The sequence below is a fragment of the Panthera leo genome, chromosome A1 (genome assembly GCF_018350215.1).
Source record: "Panthera leo isolate Ple1 chromosome A1, P.leo_Ple1_pat1.1, whole genome shotgun sequence".
In the NCBI taxonomy this organism is placed as follows: Eukaryota; Metazoa; Chordata; class Mammalia; order Carnivora; family Felidae; genus Panthera; species Panthera leo.
In genome coordinates this window covers 18222541-18243163 of record NC_056679.1, presented here as the reverse complement: position 1 = coordinate 18243163, position 20623 = coordinate 18222541, and the positions used below count along the sequence as shown (strand labels likewise).

Here is a 20623-nt window from a genome sequence, read left to right as displayed (position 1 = left end):
GGTAGGTAAATAATGCTGCCCCCACCTTTTCCAAAAGATGGTGATGCTCTGTTCTCAGAACCTGGGTATGTTTTGGGTATTCGTTGTCATCTACATATGAGTAGGCTCTTTAATATACATTGCTATTACATGGCAAAAGGGACTTTGCAGATAGAATTAGGGTTGTGGACTTTAGGATGCTGAGATTATCCTGGATTATCTAGATGGGTCCAGTGTAACCACATGGGCCTTACAGGTGGCCTCTGGAAGCTGAAAATGGTCCACAGATGAGGAAGGAAACAGGAAACAGGGATTGTAATCCGACAAGCACAGGGAATAATTTCTAGCAACAGACTGAATGAGCAAGAAAATGGATTCTCCCCTAGAGCCCACAGAAAGGAATGTATCCTTCCAACACCTTGGTTTTAGTCTGGTGGGACCTCTGCCGGACTTATGAGCTACAGAAACATAACTTAATACACGTGTCCTTTTTTAAGCCACTGGGTGTGGCTACAGAAAATAGAAACACTGGTCAAATATCCTGGCCACAGTGATTGGCCCAGACATGGGCATGTGATTCAAGCTGAGCCAATCAGAGTCCTTCCCCCAAGATTCCAAGAAGTCCTTTCTCTTGATTGTAGCTATGAGCGTGGCCCCTGCCAAGTGGAGAATCAGATGAAAACTGAGCCAATGCACAGGCAAGAGCTGCGGTGGGAGTCAGTGCAGGTCCTGACAAGGTTCCTCTCCAGCTGGGCTTGAGGCCAACTCCACCCCTGCTCTTCCCTGTCGCATAGGCCAATTAACTCCTTCTTTTGTTCAAATTCATTTCAGCTGGCCTTCTTCTACTTGTCATTGAAAGACTTCTGATTAAATTGTGTCCCTCAAAATGCCAATTCCTGGTCTTCCATACTTAAAATCACTTCTCAGGCTAATATATCTTCTCTAGAAAGAACCCAATGAGTGCATATATCCCCAAGGAGTCTTGGCACATGAACAGAAATGAGTGATGCCAGAGCTCAGAGGAAAGAGTACACACAACTAGGGGTTTTGATAGAAGAGGGGACTGGGAAAGATCTGGATCATGGGGGAAACAGACCAGGGAGGTGTGGGAGAGGGTGTGGTATCGAGTGAATGAATGAATGCAGGTGGAGGCAAACCATATGAATCTGAAACACTGGGAGACACATGGGGGTTAAAGAGGAGAGGGGCGATAACCCTTCTGGAATCTGCTTGATGCTTTCCACTGAGGCAAGATTTTCAGTTATCTTTGGCTGCCTTGACAGTTTCGATAATCTGTTCCAGTTCTGGGTGAGCAGTGGACCTACCCCGAAGGAAGGAGGACACCTGTTCCTGGGCATGCCCCCTGGGCTGCCAGTGCTCCCCTACATCGAGTGCTTCTGTACCCCTTGAGTTAACCCGCCCGAGCAGGCTGCTATGAGGGCCACCAGGGTGGCCGCTGAAGTCCTGAGCGTGGGCACAGGCAAAGTACCCATAGCTCTATGGAATATCACAAGGTAGAAAAAAGAAGAGCTACAGAAAAGCAACACAAAACAATCTCCCTGTGCCGTTTGCTTATTGTTCAAGTTTGAAATTCTGCCAAGTGCTCATACTTCTCACTTGTCAGCAGTTTGGTTTGAAACAATAGTGAAAACGGCCCTCTTGGCCTCTACCTAAACTTCAGCAGAGAAAAAAACAGCCTCAGAAGTTGAACTTGAATGGTCTCCTTACCTTATTTGCCCTGACCCCGAGTTGCACCGCACTAACAAGGAATCTAGAACAAGGGGCATGGAAATGCTGTGTTTATGAGATGAGGCTCAGGCTTACACATTCTTTGAGTCAGAGCCTCTGGAGTTGGTGGTGATTTAGTAGAGATGTGGGAGGGAAGCATTTTGCCAACTTGAGAACCCCCTTCTTAGGTTCAGCATTTTAAGCAATTTGAAAACTCCCATCTTTCAGCTTTGGGAGTTTATTTTCTCTTGGAAAATGTCTGGATCCTTTTTCTCTGTAAGTAGGGAAGAAAAAGGCTGCGAGTGAAGATGACAGGTTTACTTGGGCATGAAATCACTGTTGGACAACTCATTTTTCCTGAGTTAAGTGTCAAAAAATCTGCAATTTACAAAAGAAGTTTTCCTGAAATTACACATAGGGTGGATAATTGAGAGCAAAGTGCCTGGGCTGTCCGGCTGGAGCAGCACTGCCCTTTCTGGGAACTTGGGTCCCTCCCAGTGCAGAGTCCCCGGGGCAAGTTGTTGATTTCCAGTACTGGGGTCTGACCCACACCTGCTTAAGTCCGCAGCTCCTGGCCTTGCCCAAATGTCCTCGTTTCTGAGCAGCCCCGAGGCTAGTTTCTAGTTTGTTTGTAAGATCGGCAAGTATTCAGTTTTGTAGTGTCACTTGATAATGTTTTTATGTGAATCTCAGGAAAACTGGTAAAGAATTAAGAGTTTTATGTGGCCTGGAAGGTGGGGGAGCTGGATCCTCCCCATTTAGCAACAAGTGATTGACAGCTTCTCTGTCTGCAGTGGGCTGCCCGTCACCAATGCCATCAGAATCTAGAAGTGGGCGTTCTGGCGTTTTCTATTTCTGTCTCTATGGATTCTGACCTATGACTCTCTCATCTCCCTATCTATCTTCTGGCTGGTTTGGCACAACAGTGCTGTCATGTGGATCCGATCTGGAAGCCCCGAACAGGCCATGGAATTTTAGGTCTGTGCAGTAAATGGCTTCTTTCAAAAAGCCTGAACATAATGTGGCTTTCTCAATTAATGTGCTGCCTACAGGGTTTTCTTAACTCTTATTTGTTTAGTGTGTGTGTGTGTGTGTGTGTGTGTGTGTGTGTGTGTGTGTGTGTGTGCGCGCGCGTATACGTGCATGCGCGGGTCTTAGGACTTTGCACCATCATTCGTTGACATTAATAGTATTACTTATCCTTCAGGAATCACCAATTCCACTTTAAAATTATGACTAGCTCCCTAAGGAAAAAGAGAATCTGGAAAGAGGCAGCGAGTGTAGGGATTGAGGCCTCCCTAGAAATACCGGCTTAAGCTTTGCAAGTTTTGGCTCCCAGGTATACCAGTATTCTAAACGTCAGTATAGAAAGGAGACTGAGGCCCCAGGATGGGGCACTAAGCTTTCCCGCATGGAAGTCAGTGGTGCAGGCCAGCTTTGCTGTTCTGGTGCCACATGGTCCCTTGCTGTAGGGAGCAAGAATTGAGTAGACCACGTGCCCGTAGGAAGGGCCAGTTTTATGCTCACGGTGTTCATATGTTCCGAAGTGCAGGCCGAGGTAAGATCCTCTCCTCCAATATCAGACAGTCTGTGAAGAGGCAAAAGCTCCCCAGTGAACAGCCTTTCCCCTGGCTTCTCCCGACTGAAGTGTAAATGACTTTTGAGAGCAGAATAAGCCGGTCGATAAATTCATTCTTTGAACTTCTCTGACTAGGAAGTGGTTCTGAGACTTTGAAAATCTTCAAAGATCTCAGCCTGTGAAATCAATAGGTCACGTTTCGAGTTGCCAGAGCGAAGGCCAGAATTCCGCTCAGCACGCACTGTGTTGAGGACCTAGTATGTGGGAAGCATTCAAGGTGCTGCTGACCTAGGAAGAGCACAGCCCCGGCCCTTCAGAAGCTGTCTGGGGAAGAACAAAAGACAAGGACATATATGTTCTCTAAGCTTAGTCCAGACAGCTGTGGGAACCAAGGGTGGGGATGGGGATATTGGGTTGGGAGTGGGGGAGGGAAGATGGGGAAGGGATAAGGGCTCTTTGCATGCAAGTCATTGCATAAGGCAAAGGTTGGGAGGCAACAAAAGTGATCTGAAATATGGCCTGTCCTTGTGCATTTCTTGACTCAAAAGTTTGAAATGATGATGCAATGCTAATGACACCTAACATTTATTAAGCCCCTGCTAGGAATCAGATATGATGAGTTTACATGAATTGTCTCATTTAGTTCTTATCATAAATTCTATGAGATCTGTAAAGTTATCCCTACTTTTTTTCAGATGAGAAAACTAAAGCTCAGAGAGGTCAAGCAAGTTTCCCAGGACCCCTCAGCTAGAACTGGATATAAATCCATGTGTATCCGTGTAACTCCAGCGCCTTCCCCCTAAATCAACCTTTTTTTCTGGATTGCTTGTTTTTTCTTTTCTTTTCTTTTCTTTTTGTTCATTGTGGAGACCTGAAGAAGAATCCTGTGGTCCTCGGTCCTGAAAAGGGTCTACCAGAATTCAGAGGACCTTGTGTCTCTTGCATCCAAAGCCATGGCTCCTGGCAGCTGGGATCTGGGCCTCACCACATGCACCACGCGTCGCTGGCTTCCAGGTGCCAGGGGCTTGGGCCGAGGCCACACAGTTGTCTGCACGGCCCGGCCCCACCGCTGGCTGTCTGGAGTGAACGCCCGGGATGGATCCTCTCCGTCTGCCAGGCTGTTTTCCTCATCCATCTGCCTTGTTGGCTTTTAATGCAAGCAGGAAACAAAACTGAAAAAAGAGGAAATCGGTGCTTTACAGAAAAGGGACAACATCTTCCTTTAGCCAGTGGGGGTCTGAGGAGGGGCGCGGTGACTAAGGTTTGCGGGGCGCTGTTACCTGCTGGTGAAGGGCTACAGAAGCCAGCTGCGGATCAGGCTGTGCCGCCGGCGCCTGCGAGTGGCTGATGCGGAGGCCTCTTGGCCGCTGGGGGAGGCGGCACGAGCTGTCAGCTTCGAGCAGGAAGCCAACCCAGCCCGCGGCACCCGGAGGGCGAACAGTTGAATGAAACACACACTTGGTGAGGATGTTCGGCTTACAGATGTCACTAAGCTGAAGCCGTGATCGCTAGGAGCCAATACATCGCGGCTTGCGGCATTGGACCCCACCGACCTGACGCTCTCTTTCCTCACCTGTGGCCGAGAAGGGATACGGGATAAGCCGCTTCTTGGCCGCAAGTCCTGGGAATACTATTTTGTGTTTGGAAACTGCCAGAGAAGCACTGATGAGCCAGGCCATTGCGCCGAGTACGTTGGTCGTGGCGGGCTCCCTTCCGGTGACTGAGGCGGAAGCCAGGGAGAGCACAAGTTCTGGTAGGTGTCCAGCGGGCAGGCCAGGGCCACGGCGCGTCCTGCGCTCATCGCCTTCCGCTCAGGTGGGGGACGCGGGGTGTGGCTCTTGCCGTATCCTGGGGCAGGCGGGCTTGCGTCTTCTTCTGACTTGAGAGGCCATTGTTCTTGGAGGCCTTACACTCGGGTGGCACGTGATGTGTCGCACTTCGGGCACCTGTTCTTTTCCAGGGAAGAAACACTGATCCAGCACCGCAAGGGCTTTGCAAATAGTGCTCACAGGCAGCAACCAAGGGATCCTCCGCCCTGTGGTGTCTAGGCAAGGGTCGCACACACGCACCTTTGTGTCTCAGCATTACGTTTTCATGATCGAGATCAGAGAAAATATTTGTCCCTATACTTGGGAGACTGGGACAAAAATACAGCCATAATCTCACCATCCTCATGTGCCAATTCTTGACACGTTTGCATACGAATTCCCAGCTTTTTTAGCCAGGCATTTTTTTTTTCCTACACCCGTGGTTCAAGACCACGCCATTTGCCGAGCCCTTATCGCGCGCTAGGTACGGAGGCTGCTGGAGAAGCTTTGGGAAGTTTCGGGAATATCAGTTTAACCAAATGGTAAGCGATTTAAAAGAGTTTCTTAAATGAAAGCAGATGTGGTTGTACTATGCAGTAGAGTGAAACAATGTGCACGAATCAAATGTCATTATGAGCGAAGACTTCAAAGATGGGCCACCACGCAGCTTCTGCGTGGGGGAGGGGAGAAGCGGATTCGTAACAGGCCCCTGTGAGGAAGTCCCTGCAGCTGCTTGAGGTCTATCCTGTGAGAGATGAAAAAAAACCAGACGAGGGCAGGGCAGAGTGCAGGACCGAAGTTCTTAGAATGCAGAGTTGAGCTCACATTGAGTTCTATGTGCTAGGCATCATGCTGACCTCTTCACATGTATTATCTCATTTAATTTTTACAGCCACCCAGGAGGTAGGTTCTACTGCTAGATTTCCTTTGCAGATGCAAAAATTGAGGCTCAGAGAAGTTAGGCTACTTGCCCAAGATTAAACAGCTTTTCGTAGGCCAACACCCACGTGGCTAAAATATCAGGAGGGCATCTTCCAAGATGAGAGATCTCACATAAATATAAACCACAACTCCTCAGTTTTATTAGAGTCCATTGAATATGAAAATATGAATGTTTCTGCATAGTGTGTTGTGTTTTTTGTTTGTTTGTTTTGGATATTAGAAACATAGTCCCCTTTACACACTCCTTATAAAGCTTGAACAACTTGGTAAGGAATCCTTTTAAAAGATAGCCCATGAATCCCTGGCCTCTTACAGAGATTATTCTGTACATGACTTAACCTTTGATTGAAGCTCCATTTGGCTGCCAGGAGCATCCATACTGTCATTCCGAGAGGCTCTCGGGGTGCTTGGGTGAATGGGATTCTTGGTCTCCCTGGAGCTGGCCTTGCTCTGGCACTGCCTGTGGCCTCCGTCCCCTCTCCGCCACCTCTGGTCTCTGCTTCCAGGTCTGCCGTCTGCTGGACACTTCCCTGTCTCCTCTCTGTGTTTATCTTCCCGTCTTCCTTGCCCATCGCCTCAAGGCTCAGCTTCCACAGGAAGCATGTTGTCTTTTTTTTTTTTTTAATTTTTTAAATGTTTATTTATTTTTGAGAGAGACAGAGCACGAGAGGGGGAGGGGCAGAGAGAGAGGGAGACACAGAACCTGAAGCAGGCTCCAGGCTCTGAGCTGTCAGCACAGAGCCCGACACGGGGTTCAAACTCCCGGACCGTGAGAGCATGGCCTGAGCCAAAGTTGGACACCCCCATGGTCTTTTGTGATGCAAAGAGCTTCTGTTTGCCAAGTGCCAGACTCTGTAAAGTCTCTACACGATCCCGTTTAGTCCTTCATGCAGTCCAAGGGGCATCTTGGGCTTGGTTTCTAGCAGAGGGCACTGGCTCAGCCACGAGGCCATTTGTCTCTGTAATAAGCTCGCGGCTCTTGAGAGTGGAGCTGGGATTTGGACCCATGTCTATCCAATTGCAATCCTGCTTCCTTAGGTGTGCGTAGCGCCGTCTGTAATAACTGGGCCTAGGAAAAGGGTCCGCTCCTGGCCTTCCGCATAACAAAGCAAGACATGGTTAGAGCCTCCGCCGCTTCTGGCTTGTTTTCACCAGAGCAGCAGTGAGCTCGAGGGGTCTTAGGGAGGTAGCAGAGTCCTGCCTCTGAGTTGATGAGGAGCCCACATTCTAGAGACAGCGGCTGAGGCCCAGCCCTTCACCCGAACGCACATGCTCCGTGACTTGGGGGTAATGCCAGCACTGAGCTCACTGTGCCCTAAGTGCAGTCCTACGAAATGCTGGTGACGGTGACAGTAATCCTAACGCTAATGGCAGCAGACCTTCTCTGAGGGCTCGCTCTGCGTCCGGTGCTGCTCAGAGGCCTTCACACACAGGAGCTCTCGTACCCTCACTTTGACCCTATGCCATAGGTCCATGCCTTCTACGTCTTACCGACCGGGAAAACCACGGCACAAAATGGTCAGGTGACGTGCCTGAAGCCACAGCCCTGGGAAGTGGTGTGGCTGCGGTGCCGACCACGGACCATCTTGGTTTAGTGTGGGGACATTGCCACTCCTGTCCCCTGCCAGGCAGGGGAAGCCTATCTCTCCCTCTGTGCCCCTGACTCACCCTGTGCCCTCCTGTTTGGCTCAGGTCTATGCAGCTACTCTCTCGCAACCCCCCCCCCCCCCACAATCCCTCTTCCTCCTTTCTCTCCTCCTTCCCTGCTTCGTCTCCTCTTTCCTCCCACCTCCTTCTCCCCTCTCCTCCCTTTCTTCCAGTCCCCACAGTGGCCTCTGCCTCTCGAAGCTGGGGCTGCCGACTTCAGGTAGCCCAGCCGTTGCTGCTGCCGTGTTCGTGTCCCTTGGCGTGCGGTGCTCCCCCAGCAGCCACGCTTGCCCTGAGCACACAGCCCGCTCTGAGTGCCAGTTGCTTACCCACCTTGCCACCAATCGTGCCCACGTATCATAATTGTGCATTTTTTTCCTTGAAAGCCAAATGATGGAGCTAATAGGGTTCATGCTGAGAACAGATGTTCTTATTTCTGTATGTGGTGAGGATTCTGATTCTTTTGTACTCCCATTTGAAGTGTTTCTGGTCGAAGGGTTCTTGGGAAGGGCTGAAAACTCACGTTGTCCTTCCAGTAAGGAACTGGGCACAGGTCTTGAGGGGGTGTGAAGTAGCCTTCCTTGGCATTTTAGACTCCATCTGCTTCCTGAGGACACAATCCTGTTCCTATTTGAAAACTGCCTTTGCTCGCATTTTATAATTAGGCATTCAGATTTTCGCTTTTCTAGTTGTTTCAATCTCAAGCTAATGTGGCAGTTAACAATTCGTCCATTTTCTGCTTTATTTCCTCTTCTCCCCATGCTTGGAATTCATGGAGGGCTTTTTTTTTTTTTTTTTTTCCATTCCCATTAAGAATGCTAAAAGACTGTGATAGTATTATTCATTCATTTAATATTTATTGAGTGCCTTCTATGTGCAAGGCACTGGGGTACGAGACAAAGTTGCCACTTTCCTGGGGATAGTGTTCTGGTCAGGGAAGACAGACAATAAACAAACAAATAAACAAGATAATTTCAGCTTATCTTGTTTCAGAAGTGCCGTGGAAAAATGGAATCAGATGAAAGAACAGAGACAAGAGGGGAAGTGAGGGTGACTTGGTATAAGCTGGTCAAGGAAAGTCTTTCTGGGGAGGGGAAAGTTAAGTTGAGGTAAGGGGAAAGCATTCTAGAAAGGGACTGACAACTGCAAAGGCCCTGGGGCAGGGGAGAGTTGGAGAGTTAAAGGCACAGGACAAAGGCCAGCATGGTTGGGTGTGCTGAGCATGGGGAGGGGATACAAGGTAAAGTCAGGGAGGTGGGCAGGGACTACATCTCATAAGACCTTCAGGGTTTCTACCTCTCCCCCCTACATATTTTTTTTTATGTCAATCCATAAAGGATGACTAACTAAAAACTTTCCCTACGATCTTCTTGTGAGCTCTGGTCTGCTTTCTGGACCACCGGCAGATATTCTATACCAGTTTCCCCTTCACCTGATGGGCTTTGGCTGAACTCTCTTCAGTTGTACTTTGTCTTAGGGCTGAGATGGAGGAGGAAAATGCAGACTTACTCAGACAAGCCCTAGATGGATTTCCTTAAATCAAGCCTCAGTCCTGGTGAAATTTGACCACAGTCACAGTTGGTATTTCAGTCATCAAAGGCACCAACACTGTGCTCCAGTGAATGATACATCGCCTTGAGTCAGAGACCAAATCTTACAGCTTTGTTCACTTCGGACACACATACATACAGAGAGATGTCTGCATATGTCTGCGTTTTAACGGTGCCGCTAATATCAGGGAGGGGTGTGATGATGCCCCTGGACAACTCCTCTGGCTTGTGCAAAGCTAGTCCTCTTCTGTTCTGCTCAGAACGGGGAGAGCAAAGGGTTTCATCATGAAATTGCCCGAGGTCATCTGTGGCCACGTGGTGAGCATTGTTTTGGGGTCTCTTAGGCTCCCTCTGTGGTCCCAGGTCAGAAGTAGAGGCTGGGGTCTTCTCGTGGAGTCACGGGCCTCTTCCAGAATGAACCCAACTTCCCCAGATGCTGTTCACAAACTTGCCCTGCCTTCAGAACCTGAGGTCATGTCCAAAGATGAAAGGGAAGGTTATCTCAAGAATCTACCCAGTTTCGGGGCATCTGGGGGTGGCTCAGTTGGTTAAGTGTCCGACTTCGGCTCAGGTCATGATCTTGCAGTTTGTGGGTTCGAGCCCTGCGTCGGGCTCTGTGCTGACAGCTCAGAGCCTAAGCCTGATTCGGATTCTGTGTGTGTGTATGTGTGTGTATGTGTCTGTCCCTCCCCCTCTCACACTCTGTCTGTCTCTGTCTCTCTCTCTCTCTCTCAAAAATAAATAAACCTTGAAAAAAGAAAAAAGAATCTACCCCGTTTCATTCAGGGGGAACCTATACACAGGCATCACAGGCATCTATGGGCTTCTACTGGCCACTCTTTAAAGTCAGTTCCTGAGCACCTGCTGCAGTCCACACCACACCGCCTCCACAGGTGTGCCCATGGACAGGTATGCATACCACCCATCAAGCACGAGGTGCCTCATCCTAGCTAACAGTAGAGTAGGGACTGGAACGGACCGGGTGAGAGAAGCCCAAAGAAAAATGGAGTGGACTCTGAGGAGGTAGGGAGCAAACAAAATAGTCTCTGATTCACTGGAGAACTGCCCTGCCCAAGACCCGGGTGGGCAGACTGGGGCGGAGAGCCCTCTGGAAGGACTGGCGGTGAAAGCACAGAGCTCTAAGATTTCTGAATGCAACTGAAGGAGCTGGTGTGTTAGACTCAGAAGCCCATGACAGCGGTCTTCAACTATTTACAGTGGAAGAAGTCATTAGATTTGTGCTTTGCCACCCTGGAAGGCAGAAGGCAGAACTGGAAGGCGGAACGACGCCAAAAATAGCGGTGACACACGGGTGCATGGCAATAATTGAGTGGATCCTGTGTCCCAGGACCTGGTATAGTCTATGAGGAGTTCCTTTATCAGTCCTCACCACAGCCCTCTGAAGGAAGTCACACACATGTCCTCCTTTGCCCTTTACCCTTGGAAAAGATAAACTCAGGCACAAGAACTTAGGCCTTTGCCCACGGTCACGCAGCTAGCAATGCGGAGAGCTAGGGTTAGACCTTTTATCTATAGCTGGCTCCAAAACACATGCTAGTAATTGATGCCCATTGTCCCCTTGCGATTTGACACAAGGAAGAACGTTCTCAAATAATGGAAGGAGAATATGTGAGCTCTTTGTTGCTGGAGGTGCTCAAGCTGAGACGGTGTCATTACTCAAGGGAGGTGTGTGGGCAGAGATGTGGCTGCATGACTGCCAAATCCCCTTCCAACCCTGAGATGTCACAAGGGTTCAGGAGCTAGGGAGTCTTAGGCCAGCTTGTTCTCAGCTGAAGGGAGACGCAGAGCCTAGGAAGGGCACAGGCTCGTCTGTTCAGATAGATTCTGTGGATTTGCCATTATGGTCCAGTAAGAGCCTATAGGTATAGGGTCCACTCTGTCTCACAAACCTCAAACCTGTGGAAAATCAAATGGGAAGCACTGAAATGCTGGCCTCAGAGGGGGGTTGGCAGTGACTTGCCTTATATTTTGAAACAGTTTCCACCCTGAGCTATTTCTTAGTTAAAAGTACCACAATTGTTAGGAAAGGCTCTTCTGTGTATATATATATATATATATATATATATATATATATATATATATATATATATATATTTAAAGGCGCTTCTTTTTAATTGTCTGAAACTACTGTAAGCTGGTAAGCACACCGCTTGATTTCCTCATTCCTGACCTGGGTGATCCAGGTGGAAAAAGGGTGGGAGGTGGGGATGGGCACAGAGAGAAAAGTGTTCTGGGCAGAGAGGACACCAAAACCTGTGGGTCTCTCAGACCTGCCCGAGGTCCTACCTTCAGACATGTTGGTGTATAAAATAGCAATTTATATCTATTAGTTTGAACTATTGGAAACTGCAATCTTTATAGGTTAAGATGGCTAAATATAGTAATATAGAGTGGTAGTAATAATGCTAGCAATTAAGCAAATAGTGGGCATTGAAGCTTGCTCATTAGTACTCAGATCTGCAAAGGGTTGGAACGTGTTCTTATTTTCTTTGGAGGTCTCATTTCTCACTTGATAGCAGAAGGGTGGGTGAAGGAGGGAGAGCATGTTTTAATTTCCTGATTTAATGCAATTCTGGTCCTGTGATTTCAAGCAGCCTCTTTTATGTTAACATGGTTCATTTTGAGAAAATAGTGGTCCTTTGGGGTTTCTTCCCGTTTCTGTTCTCTTTCTGTTCATCTAATGCTGCCACCGTCTAAGGGAAGCTCGTGTAACAGCACGGGCAGGGGAAAGGGGTCCTCAAGGGTGTCCCTGGGTCCTTGCTGGCCTCGCCTGAGCTATGTGTCCTCCTCGCTGCTACTGGGCACCCTGCATGTGTGCCTGCTGAGGGCTCCCGCGGACACCTATGGACCGGGCCTCCACCTCTGCCTCTGCCTGGAGCTCCCTGGGTCTGTAGCCTCCTGTTCCTGTCTTCTTCCTCATCTTTTGGTCTTTTTAGTGTCGTTGAGGTCCCTGGAGGCTGGTAAATTTCAATCATATTCTCTCCACCTGCCTCCATCACGCGAGGCCCTGGGAGGCTGCTCGTATGCTTTCCTTCCGTCTGTGTTCTCTGCCTGCTCCCATGCCACGCCGGATGCGCTGGATCCCAACGCAGGCTTTCTGTGAAAGGCTTTCGGGTTTTCCAGCCAGCGCCCAAGGAAGGAGGGCCCTGACCTCAATGAGTGTGCCAGTAGTTTCTCAAACCTGTAGAGAGCTTCTAGGAGTCTCATGTCCTCTCCCTATCCTCTCTTAAGATTTGTTTGAAGGGTAATGGACAAAGAGAAGTGGGGACCCTGCTTGGGCTGACTCATGCCTGTTCTCTCCTCTCTTCCTACTTCCTCCTGCTTCCCTTCTGGGTGGAAAGAGCTCCTCTTAATGTCAGATCACCCTCTTTTCCTACTTGATGGAAGGTTTCTGCTGATTAATTTACGTGTTGCTGTTCTATGACTTTCTTTGGTCTAGGTGGAATGAACTTCACCCTTGCTTGGGAATCAACATGGGAAATACAATAGGGTGCATTTGAGAAACAGTATTCCCGATGTCTACAAAAGGCCAGGTAGGTGCCAATCACTTTGATTCGATTCTCCTAACAACCCTGTCCACAAACTCAGTTTACAGCTGATACAACGCAGGCAGAGAGATGGAATGATTTGTCTGAGGTCATACGGAATGATTAGTGCCGCAGAACCGTGATTTAGACCCAGACCTCCCAGACTGTAAAATGTAAGGACTTCCCACTAGCAGCAATCCTCACAGGTCTAAAATATCTACTACATCTGTCACATATGTACCACACAAGTGTGCTTTTGGTGAGACTACCATATATTCCTGTATTTCATAGAGCATAACTCAGAGGGAAAGAAGAACCTTGCAATATTTCAAGATTATTGTAATATGTTCATATTTAATGAAATATGCATAATATTTATGTAGTATTTTAACTCGAAGAGTTTTGTACCTCAGTCTTATCATCGTCTGGCTTATTTACTCTCCCCCACCTCTGTGTGGCCCCATTGACGCGGTGAGTCTCTGCTGGCCATTGGTTGGGTCTGTTGTTAGTAGTCCCCGGTATGGGTTGGCAGAGCGGGAGCCTCCCATCCTGTCCCCCCACGACCTGTGTCGTGTTCTACTCCCATGGTAAGCTCCCATGTCTCCATGACAGGCTGGCCGAGAGAAGCTACTTGCAGACGGCCACGGCCAGCACTCAGAAGTGGAGAACATTGTTTGGGAGTCAAAGAGACAGGCCCCAGAGGCAGGCAGGAAGAGTAGCAGACTTAGCACCATTGCCAGCTTCCACAGACTAGCTGATGACCCATGTGAGCCCAGAATGGAAAAGACTGTCACATGTTGGGTGCTTGGCCTGGACCTCACATCAGGTGGTGAGTATTGTCCGTTCTGACCGTGAAGGTCAGTGACTAAGGTATGAGTACAGTGTGGGTCTGACAGCTCTGGCTTCTCACTATGCCAGCCTGTGAGCCCAGAGTGGGGACTCAGAGAGACAGGACCCGGGCAAGATCCTCCCGGCTGCCCTTGCTCACAAGGACTCATGTAAGGCACAGGTGCCATGATCGTTGAGTGCCAGAACACATTCTACGGGACCGTCAAGGCCGATGAGCTAGACCTGAATGTCATGGGGCACAGCTCGATTTGGGGCACTCATGGGAAGCGTCATCGTGTGAGCTCACGATAGAGATGACATTTGAGTTGGCTTCTGAATAACAAGTGAGAGTTTGCCAGATAAGAAGTGGGAGAAGGCATTCCAAAGAAGAGGAAGCAGCAAATTCAAAGGTGTCAGAGCAGGAAAGTGTGTCTATGTGCGGGGTCTGGAGAATGCCTTGTTGTGGGTTGGAGGCCACTGGACCATGTGTCCTTGGGAGGTTGTATTTCCTACTCCAGATGCGCTTTTTGCATCATCATGATGACAAACGTCTGCTCCCTTGTTTTGGTCCCAGTTTCCCAGCCCCTCCCTAAGTGGAGCTGACTTGTCACTCTGTCCTCTTCCCATAGACTCAGCCCATCCTGATCCTTAGCACCAAGCACTGACCTTTGTATATTAGAGATGAGAAACATCTCATAATATAAAGGAACTGTGGTTTAATTCTCGATTCTACTTGATCTTTCTCCCATGAAGACTTTGGCCTGGTCCTCATAGACTCATGGTTAGGCCCATAGCTAAGGGTCCTGCCTCTTTTACTGATATTTCTCCAAACATTTGAGTCCTTTTTTTGGAACTGAAGCTCAGTGACTGGGGACTTAACACATGCTATAAAACTTCTGTGGTGCAGCTGCCTCTAAATTGATCCATTATTTGTTTAGAGGGGCTACTTTTTTCATTATTGCCTGAAAAAAAAATCCTGCTTCTAATTATTTACGGTTTCCAAAATTGCCTCTGTCTCCATGTGTCGACTCTGAGGTTTTCTCTCATTTACCACCGTGCGTACTCTGTGCTCTAAATTATTAGTGCTAAGCCCATGCCTTTGTGTGCTCCACACTGTGTCAACATTGGGGGAAATTCTCTTTCTTTTTCTTTCTTTCTTTCTTTCTTTCTTTCTTTCTTTCTTTCTTTCTTTCTTTCTTTCTTTCCTTCTTTCTTTCCTTCCCTCTTTCTTTCTTTCTTTCTTTCTTTCTTTCTTTCTTTCTTTCTTTCTTAAGTACCTACTATGTGCTAAGCACTGGAAATAGAGTGGTAAGCAAGACATAGTCGTTGACATCACAAAATTTAAGTTTTAGTGAAGGAAGACTGATGATACCCAAATAAGTCAATAGGAAAGCTACTTAAAGACTTAGATGTGCCAAGAAAAAAAAGATCGATGTGTTAGAATCTGATGGGGGGTAGATGCAGTGGTAGTGGGATGACCTCTCAGGGGATGTGTCATTTGAAATAGAAAGCAGGGTCACCTGGGTGTCTCAGTCGGTTAAGCGTCTGACTCTGGATTTCGGCTCAGGTCAGGATCTCACAGTTCATGGGACGGAGCCCTGTGCGGGGCTCTGCGCTGACAGCGTGGAGCCTGCTTGGGATCCTCTCTCTCCCTCTGTCTCTGCCCTTCCCCAGCTCGCGCGCTCTCTCTCTCTCTCAAAGTAAATGAATGAATTAATTTAAAAAATTAAAAGGAAAGTAAGTGATGAAAGTAGCTGAGAGAAGCACATTCCCAAACAGCAAGAGTGGAGGCCATGTGGCAGGGAAAAAGTTGGAGGCTTGCAAGAGGCAGTGAGGCATGCCGTGAAACAGGATAGTAGACAAGAGCCCAACCTTAGGGAACAAGGCAAGGGTTTTGCATTTTTTCAAAGACACTTGTTGAACCATGTTATGGAGGATCTGTTATTTAGCCCGGATTCATAAAAAGTGATTGCAATGGAAGGTCCAGAGACTGTACTGTGAGGACGGAGGCTTCGATGAGGATACGAGCCACATTCAGAGGCAGAAGCTCCCCATGCTTTTTGCAGTGTTCAGTGGGCTGCAGGGAGATAGCCAATTTCCATCTTAAATGTCCATCGTCAAGTCAAACCCGTGAAACCACGCGGAGGATAGAAACGGCTCCCAACCCCTTGGCCTGGTAGCATCATAGTCTTTCCTGGGAAGGGGTGTGTGTGCGTGTGTGTGTGTGTGCGCGTGCACACATGTGGATGTGCAGGGAGCGTGGAACGTATGCCAGGCTGAACGCCTCATTTTACTTTCATTCTAAAGTTTGCATAACACGTTGGGTTGGGTACTTTTGAGGTCTCGGCTCTGGCTAAGAAATTAGTGAAACTGCAAACAGGGAAAAGGTAACAACAGGTCACCAAGACAAAACGCTTCCAGGACAAAGGTTTTCAACATCTTCCGCACGTCTCTGCTGTGGCTTGCATAAACTGTAGCTGTTTCGTTCAAATTTTATCTCAGAAATAGTTTTTTGTCTATCAAGAAGTTATGATTGACAACACTCGCATGGATTTCTTTTGTATCGAAAGTTCATCCACTGGCGATAGCACTCACTCCGATAAATTTGTGCCGCCACATCCACTTAAGTTATGTGAACTATGAGGGAAAGCTTGTCTCGCATCTTAGTTGAATTGGACCATTTTCTGAGCCCATCGGATGGCTTAGTTATTGAAACATTATTATATGTAAATATTTACCTACTACGAATCAAAATTGTCTTAGCACAATAGATTCTGAGGCCAAGACAGCAGCTGCCCTCCATCACCGCTAGCCTAAAATATTTAAGTAGCCTCGTGTCTTTATTAATTAACTTCTTACATTTTACAAACACCAGAGTGCTCATGAAGAACTATTACTATGGAAAAAAAGTGGAGGGAAATTCAGCCCACTTGAAAGGTAAAAGAAAAGGTGAGAGGACGGGGGTACAGGAGTCACAGGAAAGTCAGAAGAGTGCTCCGTCCAGGACAGCCTCCTCTGGTGTCAACATCCCTGTCTTCCTGCCTGTGTTTGACAGTTGTCACAATGTCAACAAGTCTTACATGTGTACAACATAGACTCACCACATACGTATATATACACAGAGGCGTACGTATACATATGTGGACATGTGTATGGAACTGTTTATTACAAATGCATTTCACAAACATTCACTCAGTGAGGTAACTGACAGACATTTGAACTCTACAAAGTTCAACACTACTGCAGGCAGTAGGAATACAGCGGTGAACAAAACAGATAGAACCTCTGCCCTTGGAGAGTGTCCACCAATTTTAAGAATTCTGGGGTATTCTGTCAGATGCTGATACCATGGTTTGCTTAACCGTTGTCCTGTTTTGGGACTTTCCAGTTGTTTCTCATGATTATAGAAGGTCCCTGACCTATGATGGTTCTGGCTTACAATTTTTTGACTTTATGATGGTGAGAAAGAGATACCCATTCAGTAGAAACTGAATCTTTGAATCTTGCATTTTGATGTTTTCCTGGGCTAGCAATATGCAGTGGGACCCTCCCATGTGACTCTGGGTAGCGGCCGCAGTCCCCAGACGGCCACATGATCACAAGGGTGAGCAGCCGATAGGCTGGCAACCACTCTATATCCATATGGCCGTTCTGTTTTCATACTTTGAGTATAATAGTCAATCGATTGCATGTGATATTCCACACTTTATTATATAAAATGGGCTTTGTGTTAAGTGATTTTGCCCAACTATAGCTAATGTAAGTGTTCTGAGCACATTTAAGGTCAGTGAGGCTAAACTGTGATGTTTGGTGTTAGATGTGTGTTAGATGCATTTTTGACTCGTGATAGGCGTAGCTCCATTGTAAATCCAGGAAGATCTGTATTAAAAAATGCTACACTAAATGTCCTTGTACATTTTTGTCCTTGTGTGTGAGCATGTATCTGTAGGACAGATTTTTTTTATTTAAGCCTTTTCCAAAAAGTTATTCCCCTAGTTAAAAGCTTTGAAATGAGTTTCATTTTGAATTATGTATTTTGATTAATGCCATTTTGCCAAATCCAGAAAATCATTTTAATAAAAGGTTAGGGGGAAACTCCTCTGGGGTTCTTTTTCTATTTCCCTGCCTTTTGCCTTATGCCAAATTTTTTTTTAATGATTTCCTTGCCAGTAACTGCTTTTGGCATAGCCAGAAGCTGAACATCATGGGGTTGGTGGGGAGGGTGGGGGGAGACGGAAAGGAGCATTTGGCTCCAAATTGCATAATTTGGCAAGTTTTCCTACTACGGTAGTCATGTTTTTGCAAGATTCAGTGAACTTTCTGAAGGCTGACTCTCCAGAAAAACCATGACAGCATGGCTGCCTCTCTCCCTCTTGACTCATCCCTCTCGCCCTTGTCGTTCAGGGCTCTGTGGAGGCTGTTGAGTTTCTTGGGCTGTTCTCTTGCCCGGTGGAATAGGCCTTACTTCTTCTTTATTCCATTTTGCATTTGAACTCTTTCCCCTTCTAGTAGTTACCTCAGACACGATAACAGAAGGCCAGTGAGGGTTTTCCTTGCCAAACTCCACTGGTGTATGTGTGTAGGTAGAGACCATGAAGATGTGCTTCCAGGATGACTGATGAAACGGCATTCCATCTTTGTCTGACGCCAGAATAGTCATCGACAATGGCAAATACCCTTTTTTTTCTGAGCGTAGGTGACACACAATGTTACATTGGTTCCAAGTGTACACATAGTGATTTGACAAGTGTATACATTGTGCTGTGCTCATCACAAGTGTAGCTCCCATCTGTCACCATACGTCACTTTTATAGTATCAATGACGATATTCCTTAACGGTAGCGAATAGTCTTGATCACTTACTCGGTGCCAGGCACTGTGCTAAGCCCTCGTCTTATTTGTTTCATTCCCTTAATAACCCTACAAGGTAGGAACCATCCTCCCCATTTTCCATGTGGGAGAATAAGAAATGAGAAAGTAACTGCTCAAAGCGCACCCAACTAAAAGTTGGAAGATCTGGAATTTGAAGCCAGGTCTTTTGCATTCTGGAGTCCCGCAGTCCTGACCTCCGTGCATCCCGCCTCATTTCCTGTCTAGGCTATGTCTGAGGATCTCGTGTTGAAGGAGATTTTCTTTACTCGTCCTCTGGCACGCATCAAAGCCACAGCCGTAGGCCAGTGCTGAGCTGCTGAGAAACACGATAAAGGCGTTTATGATGCTGCTGCAGATGACTATGACCTCATCTTCCAAGACAGACCTACTATGTGGGAGAGAGGAGGCAGAGTTAGACTCAGAGACCTGAGTTACAGTGTTAGCTCTATCACTTATCAAGCACTGTGACTTTTCTCGGTTTCTTAACTTGGAAAATAGTGACCATCACTCCCTTCTAAGTTTCAGTGAGGATGAGACAGTATGTGTACAAGCCCCCACTAAAGGATTCTTTTATTGTTATTTGTTATTATCGCCCCAAGTGAGGCAAAGACAATCCAAGTCTCCGTGAGAAGAAAGAACGTAAGTCTGAGTTCCTGACTGAGGAGAGGCAAAAGTTTCCGGGAACTGCAACATGGATGAACCTTGAAAACATTACACTAAGTGAAGGAAGGCAATCACAAAGATCACATACTGGATGATAACATTCATATGGAGTATCTGGAACAGGCAAATCTATACAGACACAAAGTGGTTCGTTGGTGGCCCAGGGCTGGGAGGCCTAGGGGGACTGGAGCGTGACCACTGATGGGTATGGCGTTCCTTTTTGTGGTGATACGCATATTCCAGTGTCGATTCTGGTGATGGTTTTGTAACTCTGTGAACATACTGAGAACCATCGAATTGCATACTTCGAGTGGGTGAATTGTAAAGTATTGGAATTACATCTCAATAAAGATTATCTGTCAAAAATAAGTTTCTGATGTCTGCTTTCTTAAAAGAAATTGAGAGATACTCAGTCTATCATGTTTATATTGAATGCATTTCTCAAAAACAGCACTGCCTCTTTCTTAGCCAGGGCATTTAGACAAAAGTATCAAAATATCAGTACAGAGTAAAACACAAAAAAAGCTAAAGGCAAAACAAAGTCAGGAAGAGAAGCTAGACGGAAAAAAGTAGAAAGCTGGAAAGGAGACTGCCTATAAGTCTACACTGAACCTGACTCATGCTCCACGGGGCAGGCATTTTGAGCTGTTTGTTATACAATGATGGATCTGCAGTGATTCACCCACACACTCTTGTGGGGAATCCATGTGACAAAATGGCCTCCATGAAAAAGCAACTTGACCTTGCCCCACAGGCCACACAGATGTGCGTGTGGCAAGATGCCAAGGTAAGATGAGGACAGTTTGGTCCTTGTAGAATCAAACCATGGTGGCTGAATCTCAATTAACTGACCTATCCATCCAGGTCCAGCTGTAGGTGTTTGGTCCGCGGCAGGTGTGATACCTGCCAAAATATGACAAGATGCAGAAGAAGTAACTTGGCCATAAATGTCTTGTCTCTTGTCTCTGAAAAAAAAAATACCTATAAAAGTGCCTGGCTCATGTTAAGACCTTAATGGATGTTTGCGGAAAGGATTGTTGTTGGAATGAACCCAGCCATAAAAGATGTTGTCTCCCTCCCTGACTCTTAGGTAGTGAATCCAGGGGGAAAAAAAAGAGATGAACCACTTTTTGACATAATAATTTTTATTTTTGGTTGTACCTTCCAGTTTTTAGAGCGCCCCTACCTACGTCAATAGCTCATTTGATTTTGAACAGCACTATAGAGGTATAGAATGCTAGATGGCATTTAGAGATGCCTGTCCTGTTCAAGGTCATATGGCCAAGGTCAAGACCCAAGTTCAGTGTCTTCCCAGGTCATGTGAGTTGAAATTACCTGGCCTAGTTAGTCAATTTAATTTTTCAATGTTTCAAGGGATTATATCGAAGCTACCCAGCATCACAGAGTGTGCTGTTGGTAAAAACATCACATATGGCAACGATGGGGGTTGACCAACCAAGTACCACTTCTTGAGGCCAA

General features: G+C 47.1%; 1 long non-coding RNA gene across 1 annotated transcript; it reads left to right on the top strand.

Annotated features, from left to right (window-relative positions):
* Nucleotides 1–4382: 4382 nt before the first annotated feature.
* On the top strand, nt 4383–13834 carry LOC122200344. The gene is made up of 3 exons (XR_006193801.1): nt 4383–5039; nt 12694–12787; nt 13394–13834. It is a non-coding gene; the product is annotated as an uncharacterized LOC122200344 (long non-coding RNA).
* Nucleotides 13835–20623: the final 6789 nt, after the last annotated feature.